This window comes from Pantherophis guttatus, chromosome 2 (assembly GCF_059756535.1).
Source record: "Pantherophis guttatus breed Tessera chromosome 2, ASM5975653v1, whole genome shotgun sequence".
Taxonomy (NCBI): Eukaryota; Metazoa; Chordata; class Lepidosauria; order Squamata; family Colubridae; genus Pantherophis; species Pantherophis guttatus.
Window position 1 is genome coordinate 24,957,303 of NC_142064.1, and position 15,618 is coordinate 24,972,920.

Consider the following 15,618-nt stretch of genomic DNA (forward strand, 5'->3'; position numbering starts at 1 on the left):
CCACCAACAGCAAATGCCGCCTCTGCAATGAGAAAGATGAGACAGTCGACCACCTGATCAGTGGGTGCAGCAAAATTTCACAAACTGACTACCTACAACGCCATGACCGTGTTGCTAAAATCATTCACTGGAAATTGTGCCAGAAGTTTGGATTTGAGTACAGCAAAAACCACTGGGAACATCAGGTTGAGAAAGTTTTAGAGAATGAGAAACTCAAGATCTTGTGGGACTTTAGGATTCAGACTGACAGGCACTTGGTCCACAACACACCTGACATAACAATAGTTGAAAAGAAAAAAGTATGGTTCATTGACATTGCAATACCTGGTGATGCACGAATTGAAGATAAGCAGCAAGAAAAAATCACAAAGTACCGGGACTTACAAATTGAAGTTGAGCGACTGTGGAAAAAGAAATTGTGTGTTGTCCCGATTGTAATTGGAGCCCTTGGAGCAATACCCAAAGGGTTACCCCGCCATTTAGAAATTCTAAATTTGCCGGACTTGAACATTTTGACTCTACAAAAAACCACCTTACTCGGAACAGCTTACATCCTCCGACGATACCTTAACAGTTCCTAGGTCCTTGGTTAGGACTCGAGCTGCTGAGCTATTAACCAGCCTCAAAGGCTGTGAATCTCACTAAAGATTAACCAATAAATAATAATAATAATAATAATAATAATAATAATAATAATAATAATAATAATAATAATAATAATAATAATAATAATATACCACCTTCTACAATTGACTGATGGCAAGTTTGTCAATGCCAATGGTGTTCAATAATAACAATAACAATAACAACAACAACAATAATAATGACAGTATACACAGCAAACAAGATGACTATGCTGGATTTCGTATCCCAAATCACTACTCGAACACTTCCCAAGCGTTTAGGACTGCATGATGTATCGACAGATTATGCAAGCAGATCCCAGTAAGGTGGCCTTCTGCAGCTGACCAATGGTGATCTTGTCAGTGCCAATTGTTTTTAAGTGCTTGCCTAGGTCTTTAGGCACAGCCCCCAATGTGCCGAGTACCACTGGAACCACCTGCACTGGTTTATGTCAGAGTCTCTGCAGTTCGATTCTCAAGTCCTGGTATCTGGTGACTTTTTCAAGTTGTTTCTCGTTGATTCTGCTGTCACCAGGTATGGCAATGTCGACGATCCACACTTTTTTCTTCTCCACAATTGTGATATCCGGGGTATTGTGTTCCAGAACTTTATCAGTCTGTATTTGGAAGTCCCACAGTAGTTTTGCATGCTCATTTTCGACCACTTTTTCAGGCTTATGATCCCACCAGTTCTTTGCTACAGGCAGATGGTAGTTGTGACACAAGTTCCAGTGGACCATCTGAGCGACTGGGTTATGGCATTGTTTGTAGTCAGTCTGAGCTATTGTCTTGCAACCGCTCAGTATGTGGTTGATGGTTTCATCCGCTTCTTTGCAGAGTCTGCATTTGGGGTCATCAGCTGATTTTTCTATTCTGGTGATGTCCAGGTTCTGGGACCCTGGACATCCATCCGTTGACAAGTGGGCTACAGGCCGCGGGTCCCATAGCTGAGCAACCAGGGCATGGGCCTGCAGAGCGACTGGAAGATGAACAACCTCAGAAGTGGCATAAATACACCATATCAGAGAACCACAATGTAATGAAATGCTATTACAAAGCAGAACCAGAAAAACAAGACTACCGAAAAAGGATGTACCAATAATAATAATAATAATAATAATAATAATAATAATAATAATAATAATAATAGTAATAATTTAATCTTTAGTGAGATTCACAGCCTTTGAGGCTGGTTAATAGCTCAGCAGCTCGAGTCCTAACCAAGGACCTAGGAACTGTTAAGGTATTGTCGGAGGATGTAAGCTGTTCCGAGTAAGGTGGTTTTTTGTAGAGTCAAAATGTTCAAGTCCGGCAAATTTAGAATTTCTAAATAGCGGGGTAGCCCTTTGGGTATTGCTCCAAGGGCTCCAATTACAATCGGGACAACACACAATTTCTTTTTCCACAGTCGCTCAACTTCAATTTGTAAGTCCCGGTACTTTGTGATTTTTTCTTGCTGCTTATCTTCAATTCGTGCATCACCAGGTATTGCAATGTCAATGAACCATACTTTTTTCTTTTCAACTATTGTTATGTCAGGTGTGTTGTGGACCAAGTGCCTGTCAGTCTGAATCCTAAAGTCCCACAAGATCTTGAGTTTCTCATTCTCTAAAACTTTCTCAACCTGATGTTCCCAGTGGTTTTTGCTGTACTCAAATCCAAACTTCTGGCACAATTTACTTTATTCATTAAACATGAAATTCAGTCAACTGAGCATTCAAAAATTGACTGGTGCTAATGGTTGATATGGGTTGCTGCCCGCGTCCTAGGTATCAACCAAGTACCTTCTTAAGATGTACGATGTTCCAAGTAGCACAATTTTTGCAGTTCCGCTGGTGTTATTGCAGGAAGTTGCAATTTGTTGATGTTATATTATTATTATTATTATTATTATTATTATTATTATTATTATTATTATTATTATACTTTATTCATTAAACATGAAACTCAGTCAATTGAACATTCAAAAATGCATCACAAATACCATTGATTGGTGCTAATGGTTGATACGGGATACCTAGGATGCCGGCAGCAACCCGTATCAACCATTAGCACCAATCAATGGTATTTGTGATGCATTTTTGAATGTTCAGTTGACTGAGTTTCATATTTAATGAATAAAGTATAATAATAATAATACAACTTGAACATCATTGGTATTGACAAATTTGCCATCAGTCAATTGCAGAAGGTGGTGCAGCTTCCATCCTGTGATGATATCTGTAACGCCATCAAACTTCGAGATCTGCCTATCCCAGGTCCTTGGTAAGGACTCAATTGGTAGACAAAAATACCAAGCCCATTCTGAACATCTGGCTGACTGTGCGATGATCCATAATAATAATAATTCCAAGACAATTTCCCAGCCACCTGAAAATTTCTAAACTGGAGAAACACTGTTCTAGAATAAAGTTTGCCAGTTTGAATGTTATGGTGTCACATAAGAATTGGGATTGTAATTTGTGACATTCCCAGATGGCTTTCAACAAGCAAAGTCAATAGAGGAAGCCAGATTTGCTTAATGACTACATGATTCATGATTCGTTTAACAGCCACATGATTCACAAACACAGCGAACCAGGTAGAATCCCACCACTGATGCACATGTGTCTGTGCTCCCGCCACTTCAGGCAGCCTGGTTTTAAACAGCTCATGGCCCAATAGTGGGCCATGGCCCGGGGAATGGGGGCCCCTGCTGTAGACAACTCAAACTTTTAGACTGGTTGCTTCCAAGACTTTGATTTCCTGTTATTTTTTTCAAACATAAAAGAAACAAATCCACTTATTTAGGTTAAACGTGACTGTTGAGGAAGGCCACATTCTTAAGAAACAGGGCAATCTCCTCAGTGGGGTAGGCAGAGTGACATAGGTGAAGCAAAGTACCCTTCCTCAAAATGCTAAAGCAGACATCTACTAGAAAAGGCCCGGAGCTGCAGTTTCAAAGACTTTTTCTGTATTCTCTACACTTTTAGATTCCCAACTGCTTTAGCACACTGCGGAGAAATATTCTGTTCATCAGTGTACTTTTACTTTGCACATACTTATGAATTACTTGAGTTCTGGTACTCACCCTGACATGTTTGGCTGAAATGATATTTGGAGACACTACCAATTATCCAGATTTGGTCACCACACTATAAAAAAAAGATGTTGAGACTCTAGAAAAAGTACAGAGGAGAGCAACCAGGGTGATTAGGGGACTGGAGACTAAAACATATGAAGAACGGTTACATGAACTGGGCATAGCTAGTCTAGTGAAGAGAAGAACTAGGGGAGACATGATAGCAGTCTTCCAATATTTGAGGGGCTGCCACAGAGAGGAGGGGGGTCAAGCTGTTTTCCAAAGCACCTGAAGGCCTGACAAGGAATAATGGATGGAAACTGACCAAGGAGAGATTCAACCTAGAAATGAGGAGGAATTTCCTGAGAGTGAGAACAATTAACCAATGGAACAGAAGTTGCCTTCGGAAGTTCTGGGAGCTTCATCACTTGAAGAAGATTCAAGATTCACATTTCAAGAAGAGACTGGACTGCCATTTGTCAGAAATGGTACAGGGTCTTCTGCTTGAGCAGGGGGTGGGTTGGACTAGATGTCTTACAAGGTCCCTTCCAACTCTGTTAATCTGTTAAATCTGTTAAAATGGAATGTTCCCAGAAAAAGTTGCTACAGACTTTAACGCTTAGCCCTTCAGCCAATTTTGTTTCTTCCATGCTTTTAAAAATCTACAGGAAGCTGTTAAAGGAGATTGTTTGGAATTCTCAGGTTGAGCATTATTTTTATCCTGATGATACATTGCTCTTTTCAAGTGATGCCAAAATGGCAACGAAAATCCTGAAGCATTGCCTGGATGTATCTCTTCCTGTAGAAGGATGATCTATCCATACTGATCCATTCCTGAATCATATCTCACTTTGATGATTTCAACATGTTCTTCTTGGGGGTTTCCCTTGAAAATTGTTTAATAACTACAACTCATACAAAAGATGATTGCGAGATTATTCTCTGGCATGCATTTTACAGACCTTATAACACTAAACTTTTGATCTGCTGCACTGGTTTTCCATTTAATTCTGAACGCAACTCAAGATAAACAAATTTAAGGCAATACACACTGCCCTGAATTAGCAAAGGAAAACCTTCTTAATAACTGATTTTTTTTTGTCATTGGCATAGCAAGGAAATCATCAAATGATTCCGCCCTGAGTCTCCGGAGAAGGGCGGCATATAAATCAATTTTTTTTAAAAAAAATCACCTTTTTTATACAAGGAGGAAGAAGCAGGAAAAAGGGTAAAGTCAAAATCTGCAATTTTGACTTTAATTTTTAATTTCAAACTTTCTCAAAACCTGATAAAAATTAAAATAAATCCCTTTTTTAAAAAAATTCAGGTTCTGATTCTAGCAGTATGGCAAGTAGGGAGGGACATTAACTTCACTTCCAGAAGGGTTGGCTTATTGGTGTATTATCCAGAGGAACATAATATAGAACAATTCTTGTCTCTCCTTGGTGGAAATTAATATTAATAGCATTGTTTTCTCAGTGGAGACTGTTGGAAAATGCCATATCTATTCCTTCTCTGCAAAGACAAGTGTTTTTCATACTTAGTCACTTTGGTCATTGTTCCGAGTAACGAACTCAGGGAAGTCAGGTCTCTCACGCTTTGTTTGGGTTCAAGAGATCCTTTATTGAGTACATCATATTGGCACTTAGAAAGGTGAAACTAGCTCTAAATTATTCCCATGCTTAGGGATAGTTGAAAGAATGAGACCTCCCCACAGGGGTGAAATGCTATCAGTTCGGGCTGGTTCACGTTGCTAACTGGTAGTAAAGGTAAGTAGAACCCACCCCTGGACCATACCCACCCAGTCACATGACTCCCACCAAGCCACGCCCACAGAACCAGTAGGGAAAATTTTTGGATTTCACCACTGCACCCCATCCCGCTTTGTCTCTCAGGTCGCATGGACCAGATGTAGCTTCCCTCTCAACTTCAGCAGGTGTCCGTTGACATGACCTTGATTCTCACGCAGGCTGATAGATGTTATAGCTAGCTGGCTGAGGCACCACATTCCTGAGTCCCCCCCGCCCATGCTCTCCCACTTCCCCTTGAATGGCAACTGAGAAACGAAGAATTATGGCTTCAGCTGAAGTCGTTTTGCAGGTTGATATGTGGACTTCAACACCCAGAATTCACCAGCCAGCATCTGTCAGATTTCTCCACCCAGCATGCTGTATGGGGAATCCTGGAAGTTGAAATCCACACATGTTAAAGTGGCTAAATTTGAGAAATGCTGACACAGAAATAGAAGATTTGGAGTGCATTTCTTTTAGCTGCTTTACCTTCTGCTGCCAACTAGCAAGAATTTTAAGTCTAAGGTAAATAGAACAATATCAGTGCTGATAAATAAGACGTGCTTTGGATGGCCACAGCAATTCCCGCTCCCCATTAAGAAAACTGGAGGAGCTTTGGTGCTATCCAGGAAAGTCATTGTCCAAATGCTCCTCTCCATGTTTAATCAATTTTTGAAGAGGCTTGCTGCTTTGCATTCCATGTAATTATTCTTCACAGTGTTCTTTTCATTATTCACTTTTTTGGACATTGTCTCTATTATTATATTTTTCTGGAGGCCTTTATGTAGTAATCTGGGGGGCTAGAATGCTGAAAATGTTAGTCATTTTTTGGGCAAAGCTCTGAATGATGGTTGTACTTAGGGTTTCTGAAATGTTTATGTTCACTGCATTTGTATTGTTTATTGCTGTTGTTGACACTAACACTATACGGTCCAGATGAGAGAGTAAGATATTACAGCTGAGGGTAGGTTGCATAGTGTAAACTGAACTTCCAGATGTACTTCTGCCTAATCAGAGACAGAAGATCCCCTTGGATTCCCAGGCTGGGGAAGCCAAGGTTAATGTACATATTTCATGCAACACTTCCAGGTCCAAATTGAGAAAATGAAAAGGGTGTCTGCGAAATTTGGAAAGGTACTGAGGCCATTACTGAGGCCATAGAATGACTCCTATTTAAATGTCAATTGCAGTATTCTAACAGTGAAGTTAACAATTTCAAGCTGTTTATCCTGGCCTGTTCTAATAAATCTGGGTAAATATTTTTTTTCTTCCCAGCTATTATAGGGTTGGGAGGAATCATCCTAAATATTGGGAGGGGAGATAGGAAGTGGAAAAAGGAATAGATGAACAGAAACTATGAATGGCTTGCAAAACTGTCTCCATCCTCACCAAAATCAGGTTGAAATCGTGGGCCAGTGGTGGGTTATTATTATTATTTATTTATTTATTAATTATTATTATTTATTTGATTTGTATGCCGCCCTATCTCCATAGGACTCAGGGCGGCTCACAACAATTAAAATCAAACCAGATAAAACATGTTAAAATATATATTAAACACATATTAAACACATTAAAATAATCCAAACCCCATCAGTCCAGGCTAGGCAATTTGAACAGCCATGTTTTTAATTCGCGGTGGAAGGTGCGAAGGTCAGGGGCCAACCGGAGCCCCAGAGGGAGTTGATTCCAAAGGGTGGGAGCCCACCACAGAGAAAGCTCTACTTCTGGGGGTCGCCAGCCAACATTGTCTAGCCGCCGGCACCCTGAGTAGGCCCTCCCTGTGAGAACCCACTGGGCGATGGGGAGCTGTTGCTGGTTGCAGATGGTCCAACAGATATCCTGGGCCTAAGCCATGAAGGGCTTTATAGGTAATCACCAGCACCTTGAATCTCACCTGGAGGGCAACCGGCAACCAATGCAAATCACGCCGGATTGCCCCCGGTTCGGATCAGTTCACAAGAACCGGTAGTAAAACCGGCGGCAGGCTCCACCCACTGACCCGGACATCATCATAGGTAATCTGTGCATGTGCAGAAGAGCGGGCGCGGGCGCGATGCAAATCGGTAGTAAAGGTAAGTAGAACCCACCCCTGTTGTGGGCATTTGTAGCCCATTTATTATTCCTTACCTGAAGGCACCTGTTGAGAAAAGGCTGAGGGCAATTCATAGCTGCATAAACCACTATCATACAGAGATAAAAGACACAAAACCAGCTTGCTAAGAATCTTTAGTGCAGGGCTGTCAAACTCAATTTCATTGAGGGCTGCATCAGGGTTGTGTTTGACCTTGGGGGACCTCGGGGTAGGTGTGACCAGGGTCGGCATGGCCAGCTCAACATATTCTTGTTGGGGGCAGCTGTGGTAGCCTAAGCGCTCTGCCAGCGAAAATGGCAGTGTGACGTTTTTGCCTGCAATAGCCTCCTGCAATCCTCTGCCAGAGAAAACGGAGCTCGGGAGGGCCACCCACAGTCACCATTTATTTTATTTATTTATTTATTATATTTATATACCGCCCTTCTCCCGAAGGACTCAGGGCGGTGAGCAGCCAGGATCAAATACATAAATATAAAAGTTAAAAACAATTTAAAACCAAATTAAATACTTTGGCCCACAATTAAAACATCCCATTAAAATCCAATTTAAATTTTTAAACCGTTAAAATTAGGCTAGCCCGGCTTGCTGGAATAACAAAGTCTTCAGGGCACGGCGGAAGGTGCACAAGTCCGGGATCCTCCGTACCTCTGGGGGCTGCTCGTTCCAGAGGGCAGGAGCCCCCACCGAGAAGGCTCTCCCCCGGGGGGTTGCCAGTCGACATTGTCTGACCAATGGCACCCCGAGGAACCCCGCCCTGTGGGAGCGTACTGGCCGGTGGGAGGCTGTTGGTAGCAGAAGGCGGTCCTGTAAATACCCAGGTCCTAAGCCATGGAGCACTTTAAAGATGTTAATCAACACCTTGAATTGCACCTGGAAGACCGCGAGCTCTGTTTTCGCTGGCAGAGGCACTGCAGGCCAGTCCTTCACTGTTTCCAGGGCAGCCCCATGGGCCAGGTCTAAGCACCCCATAGCCCGGATCCAACCGCCCCCCCCGGAGCTTGAGTTTGACACCCCTGCTTTAGTGGTTATATCATCACAGAGAGCCTTGGTAGTGCAGCAGACTAAAGCACTGTTAAGTAACACCAGCTGCCTGCAATTACTGCAAGTTCAAATCTCACCAGGCTCAAGGTTGACTCAGCCTTCCATCCTTTCGAGGTAGGTAAAATGAGGACCCAGTGTGTGGGGGCAATAAGCTGACTTTGTATAAAAAAGAACACCGCTTGGGGGGGCCAAAAGCCCTACTAAGCAGGTATATACAAAAGTATGAAGGCTATTGCTTAACGCATTGTAAGCCGCCCTGAGTCTCTGGAAAAGGGCGGCATATAAATCGAACCAATAAATAAATAAATAAATAAAATCACTGCTTGAATAGAAGGGGACCAGGACTGTCACTGTTGTCTCACTCCCTTCTCTTCACAAGGGAATCTTATGTTGAGAGTCACTCCGCCAAATGTGGATTGGATGGCAAAGAAGGGGGGCACATGGATGCCTTGACTTACTACTGTCCTAATTTACAATGGAAATTCTGGACACCTTTACAATCATAAATTGAGGATACACTTAGTATCTTTTTTTTGCAAAAAAAATCTGTTCTTTTTTCTGCCTTGCTTGTTGAGAACGATGCTGTTACAGAACATACAGAGTGATAGTTTTATGCTTTATTTCTAATTGTGTTTCAACTCCTTCCTAATGCAGATCTATAGGAGTTTCACTTTTTGAATGTTTATGAGTAAAGCCTGTTCCAATACAGCCCTAAATTCCTGTACTTTGGTAGTACTACAGTCACTTGTTTGTGATCTAATGCATATTTTCAAATAAACTATGTTGTTTTCCAATAAGTTACAAATGTGGTTTATGCAGAAATAAACCACAGACTTAATTAACTGCAAATGTAACATCGCATGTGGTTTTGGTTTGGTTTTCAAAATTATTACTGTACTGCTGATAAACCTTGGGAGGCATAAATTCTAGAAGGTTGTAGGACAAGCCAGTATCCGTGACTCAGTGAACGTTGTAGTAATTAGATGATCACTTTTTCAAAAGAGAAAGGGTATTGATTTGCCTCAAATTTCATTATGACAATCTACATTATTGTTACAAATTTAGAAATAATTATCACAATCTAAAAGGGAATTGTACAATGCACTTTATGTCACAATGTTGGAGAAGTATGGGGCCAACCTCTATGTTTGTTGGGTATGTAATTTAGATGCTCAATTTCTCCTTTGATAAGATGCACAAACACATTGGATTAAAGCGTAATTTACTGGGCTAAAGATAAATTGAGAACCAGGAGCAGAGGGAGAAATTTGTTAATATTTGCTAAAATTTGTTAATATTTTCCTTGTTAAGCCCATTCTGATTAAATTTTACAGAAATTGTTTTTGAATCGTCCCAAGCCAGAAATATATTAAAAAAAAAAAAAAAATTGGGCAGTGAGGAGGAGAGACTAGGAAATATATTCCTGTGCAGAATGTACTAGAACGGTGATGGCTAACCTTTTTGCCATTGCGTGCCAAAAGTGGGGGGAGTGTGGGGTGGCCGTGTGCGTGTGTGCCCACACTGATAATTCTATGCCCCCTGCCCCCTCATGCATGCATGCGACCCCCCCCACCGATCCCCCAGCTTTTGGCATGTGATGGCACGGTGGACCAGGTCGGTTCGTTTTTCACCCTCCCCAGGCTCTAGAGGCTTTCTAGGAGCCTGGGGAGGGCAAAAACAGCCTTCCCACCCCCAGAAGGCCCTCCAGAGGCCAGAAACAGCCCATTTGCTGACTTCCGGTGGGCCCAGAAGGCCCGAAAATCAGCTGGCCAGCGTGCATATGCATGCTGGAGCTGAGCTATGGCAACGCTCACATACCCACCAATATGGCTCTGTGTGCCATCTGTGGCACGTGTGCCATAGGTTCACCATCACTGTACTAGAATGTACTTAACCAGCATGTATACAGATAGTGCTGCCTCATTTAGTAACTGTTTGAAATGATGAAAAGGTTAATTTACAACCAATTCTCACATTTGTGACTTTTGCAGTTGTGTAAAGCAAAGGATCAACCCTGATTGTTCTTTGGAAGGACAGATTGAGCTGATGCTCAAATATTTTGGCCATCTAAGGAGAAGAGAGGACTCCTTGGAAAAGACCCTGATGTTGGGAAGGATTGAAGGCAAAAGGGAATTGCAGAAGATGAGATGGTTAGATACTGTTATTGATGAAATGAACATGAATTTGGGAAGACTCTGGGAAACAGTGGAGGACAGGGTGCCAGGTATGCTGTGGTCCACGGGGTTGTGAATAGGCAGACACAACTTAGCAACTGAACAGCAAAAAAGCAAAGAAAAACTGAAGTGAAATTGTAAAATGGTGACTTACAACTGCTCCACTTCATGACTGAGTTGCTAGTCCCATTTGTGGTTGCTAAACAAGGACTTACCTATATGAATGTCTTCATTGCTCAATCATCTCTTTACCTTCTCTGGCTTCCCACTGTTAAATCTTGAAGGAAAGCATTTTAAGGAAACTCTTCCAATTGGTCTTTGCATATCAAGAAGTACATGCAGGTCGGGAGAGGCAGTCGATGGAGAGAAAAACCGCATGGCAGCAATCTTCATTCTCCTCCATAATTTTTTACAAAACTTATTCATTAGACATTCTAAAGCATCCTGAGAATGAGATAACAGGAAAATAAATTTTGGCATATGATTTAGGATTTTACTTTTGGTGCTTTCTCAAGTTATGACAAATGCAAAAAGATTGGGGCAGCTTCCTCTCCCTTATGAGAACCTTGTTTTTGTTATTGTGAGGTCCTTGGTGGTCTCTGAGCCACCAAGTTTGGTTTTCTTGCAGGACCTTATAGTTCAACCCTGAGTTACAAATATTCTCTTGTACTGGTATTATTATTGTCCATATTCTATACAGAATACCTTTGCTACTAATTCTCAAATGTTTGGCTAATTCTGATCTGAGACCCTCTCTGAAATTTCATCAAGGTTTTTTCTCCCTCAAAAGAGACTTTGGTTTTTGATTTTGTAGGAAAGAATGAAGAAAAGAGCAACAGAAATGATTAGGGGCTTGGAGGCTAAAACACGAAGAATAGTTGCAGGAAATGGGTATGTCTAGTCTAGAGAAAAGGAGGACTAGGAGTGACATAATAGCAATGTTTCAATATTTGAGGGGCTACCGCAAAGATGAGGAGGTCAACCTATTTTCCAAAGCACCAGAAAGCAAGAGAAGAAACAATGGATAGAAATTAATCAAAGAAACAAGCAACTTAGAAATTGAGAGAAAAAATAAGAATGATTAACCAGTGGAAAAGCTTGTCTTCAGAAGTTGTGAGTGCCCTATCACTGGAGGCTTTTAAGAAGAGACTAGACAGCCACTTGTCTGGAAAGGTATAGGGCCGTGATGGCAAACCTATGGCACATGTGCCAGAGGTGGCACATGGCGCCCTCTCTGATGGCACGCGAGCCGTTGCCCTAGTTCAGTTCTGCTGCGCATGCACACACGCCTCCCACCAGCCAGCTGGTCTTCAGGTCTCTGCCATGCATGCACAGGGGGCGGGGGGATGTGGGTGGTGTGCATGCATGGGGGCATGGGGGGTACATGCATGGGGGGGCAGGGCACATGTGGGGGCACACATGCATTGCACTTTGGGGGTTCAGGCACGCATGCAAGCACACCTTGGGCACTCGGTCCAGAAAAGGTTAGCCATCACTGGTATAGGGTCTCCTGCTTGAGTAGAGGATTGGACTTCCAAGTTCTTTTCCAACTCTGTTATTCTGTAAATAATTTCTTTTGTATTTTTCCTGATGATGTTTCTAGCTTTTCTTTTTGTTGGAGCTTACAAAGAGTGTTACCATTAGTGTTGTTTTCTATGATCCTGTGCAACTTTCTATTCCTCTGATACTTTCCACATTTCCCAGTTTGAAGGACGTGTTGGAAGACACTCCTTGCCCCGCTCCGATGCTGTCACTTGGAGTTGAATTGACATGTGGGAAGCTCACAATACTGCAAAAACTATTGTTATAATTATAGAAGACTTGCTATTTATTTACAGTCTTTCACCTTTCACTATTTAAAGAGCTGTAAACACATCACATTGCATCAACGAACATTTGACTGTGTTTCTTTTTTTCCCTTGAAAAAAAGAACACAACTGCTCCTTCACTCAACTGAATGAGAACTGGTCAGAAAAGAAATTTTGGTCATAAGTCTAAGCTCAACAGCCTAGCTGCTTCCCTAGTTAATATTGCATTAATGGGCTGAGTATGTTTTCAGATTTGTTCTTCAGAAGCGTATACAGTCTGTTGAGCCTCTTGAATCACTCTAACAAATTGTTTCCTCCACTCCTTATTATTCACTCTCTGTTTTATTCTTCTGGGTCCATTGAATATTTATAACTCAGTTCCAGTCCTCATATTTCTTAATGGTACTTTAGATCTGTACTCAGAGAATGAATACGTTTTTTTTTTTTTGCCTCAGCACAGTTTACAACAAATAACCAAATAAATTAAAAACAGGATTAAAAACAATTCCACATGCTAATTAAGAACAGGAGCAGCTAAAAGAATAGAACTATCCTTCGGACTCTTTTTGCAACTGAAAACAACAACATCCTTCTAAAATATTAGCTGGATGTTCTCTTGAGGGCCAATCAAATTAACTCCAAAAGATGTGCATACTGAATTATCCAGAACTTTTCTCTAAGTAGGTGATCCAAAAAATGAGGAGCAGGAAGGAAAGGGTGAATATCCAAAAAATTAAAACCAGGAGGTTTGTAATTTTAAATCCATGTGCGAAGGAGCAACAAAATAAAGATGAGTGTTGTGATGCTCTCACCTCAGATTATACCCAATTGTCAGAAACAAGGAGAAACTGAGCCTCTCCCTGCTACTGAGCCATGCAGAAACATTGGGACTAATTCTATCATTTTCAATGCCAACTATGCCAAGAACTGTGCCCACACATTCATTGGCCAGGCTGTGTAACCACACAGAAACATACATAGCATTGATATAAACAAGGTCAGATAATAATTTTGCTTGCGGTCTAGATTGAAGTGAGTCAAGCTCGGTTTTATTGTATTGTATTATTTAAACTGTTTTTATTGAAGAATATTTGACCTCAAATCCTGTCTCTTGATAAAACCAATAAAATGTCTACCTCTTTCTATGGAGTTAGTAATGCATCCTGAATGGCTGATAGTGGATAACCAGTTAAATATGAGCCAGCAGTGTGCAGTGGCAGCCAAAAAAGCCAATGTAATCCTGAGTTGCATTACAATAGAGGGACACAATCAAGATCAAGTGAGGTACTAATACTACTTTATAAAGCCTTAGTAAGACCACACCTAGAATACTGCATCCAGTTTTGGTCATTACACTATATAAAAAAAAGATGTTGAGACTCTAGAAAAAGTGCAGAGAAGAGCAACCAAGATGATTAAGAGACTGGAGGCTAAAACATATGAAGAATGGTTACAGGAACTGGGCATGGCTAATCTAGTGAAGAGAAGGATCAGGGGAGGCATAATAGCAGTGTTCCCATATTTGAGAGGCTACCACAGAGAGGAGGGGGTCAAGCTGTTTTTCAAGGCACCTGAAGGCCAGACAAGGAATAATGGATGGAAACTGATCAAGGAGAGATTCAATCTAGAAATAAGGAGAAATTTTCTGACAGTGAGAACAATCAACTAACAGAACAGCTTGCCTTCAGAAGTTGTGGGAGCTTCCTCACTGGAGGCTTTCCAGAAGAGATTGGACTGCCATTTGTCAGAAATGGTGTAGGGTCTCCTGCTTGGGTGTGGGATTGGACTAGATGACCTACAAGGTCCCTTCCAACTCTGTTAATTGAATCGAATCTAATATTTTCCAAAAAGTCATGCAAAAACCTTCTTGGTCCATGGAAAAGCAAAGAACATCAACTGCAAAACAAAAACAAGAACACCCCACTCTGAATTTTACCATTACTAGGATCAATTAAATGTTACGTATGTTGCCCAACATTAGGCAACTATTATCATATGTGGTGGGGGTGCCCGAAAGCGAAGGACTTTTGGTGCCAAATAAAACAGTGGCTAGAAGAGATGTTAAACAAGACGATAGATATGACTCCAGAACTCTTCCTTCTGGGTATAGTAAGGGATAATTACAAAAAAGAAGAAATATATCTTATGGTACACATACTAACAGCAGTGATATTAATATTCGCACAAAATTGGAAATGCAGAGAAAACCCACAGGAGGTAGAAATAATTAACAAAATATTGACCTGTGCAGAAGTAGACAGGTTAACAATGGAGCTCAAAGATAAAGATGAATCAGAATTCTATGTAACCTGGAATACATTTTATTCCAGAGAGGCTAGAGAAAAGGAGGAATGTAGGGATAGAGAATTAGAAACTGAGTGAAGAAAAGAGGAGAAAAATAAATAAAATTAAATTAAGAAATATTAGATAGGAATACATTGGATTTGAATAGGTACAAAGGGAATATGTATGTAACTGAAGTGTGATTGAATGTACAAAAAGTATATATGGAATATGCATGATATTATATTGTAATATACATGAAAGAAAAAGTGCTAGAAAAGTATGTACCAGACAAGTCGCACCAAGTCTAATGTTTTAAAATTGTATATTTAATAAAATTAATTTTAAAAAAAATATTATGTTGCCCAGTGTTCTCCCCGATTTTCAATTATAAGATTCTCCTGGGCTTCCTTTAAATCAGGCAGCAATTATGAGCAACACTGGAGACTCTTGGACAACAAACATCAATCATTGACAGCCCTCTCTGTGCCCACAAATTAAAGCAGTTTTATTATTTTCTTGGATAATGTTTACTGTCTTGCTTTGGATTACTTGTGCAGACCGAGTCCAAATGGAGATCATAGATAAATGGGCTGTGGCTATAGGAGCGGTATAGCCACATGTCATTACTTTTCTTCTGATGACAACTTGAACAGATCCAACCCTTCCTTCCCAGCCCAGTTTCCCAACTCTTGAGCCAATACAGATTTCCTAGTGCAGTAGAGGGATTTTTTTCCCCTCCA

The 15,618-nt window shown here is 41.0% G+C and overlaps 1 pseudogene; it reads right to left on the reverse strand.

Annotated features, from left to right (window-relative positions):
* Window positions 1–901: 901 nt before the first annotated feature.
* Window positions 902–7,643, reverse strand: LOC148115049 (uncharacterized; annotated as a pseudogene).
* Between the last annotated feature and the right edge of the window lie 7,975 nt (window positions 7,644–15,618).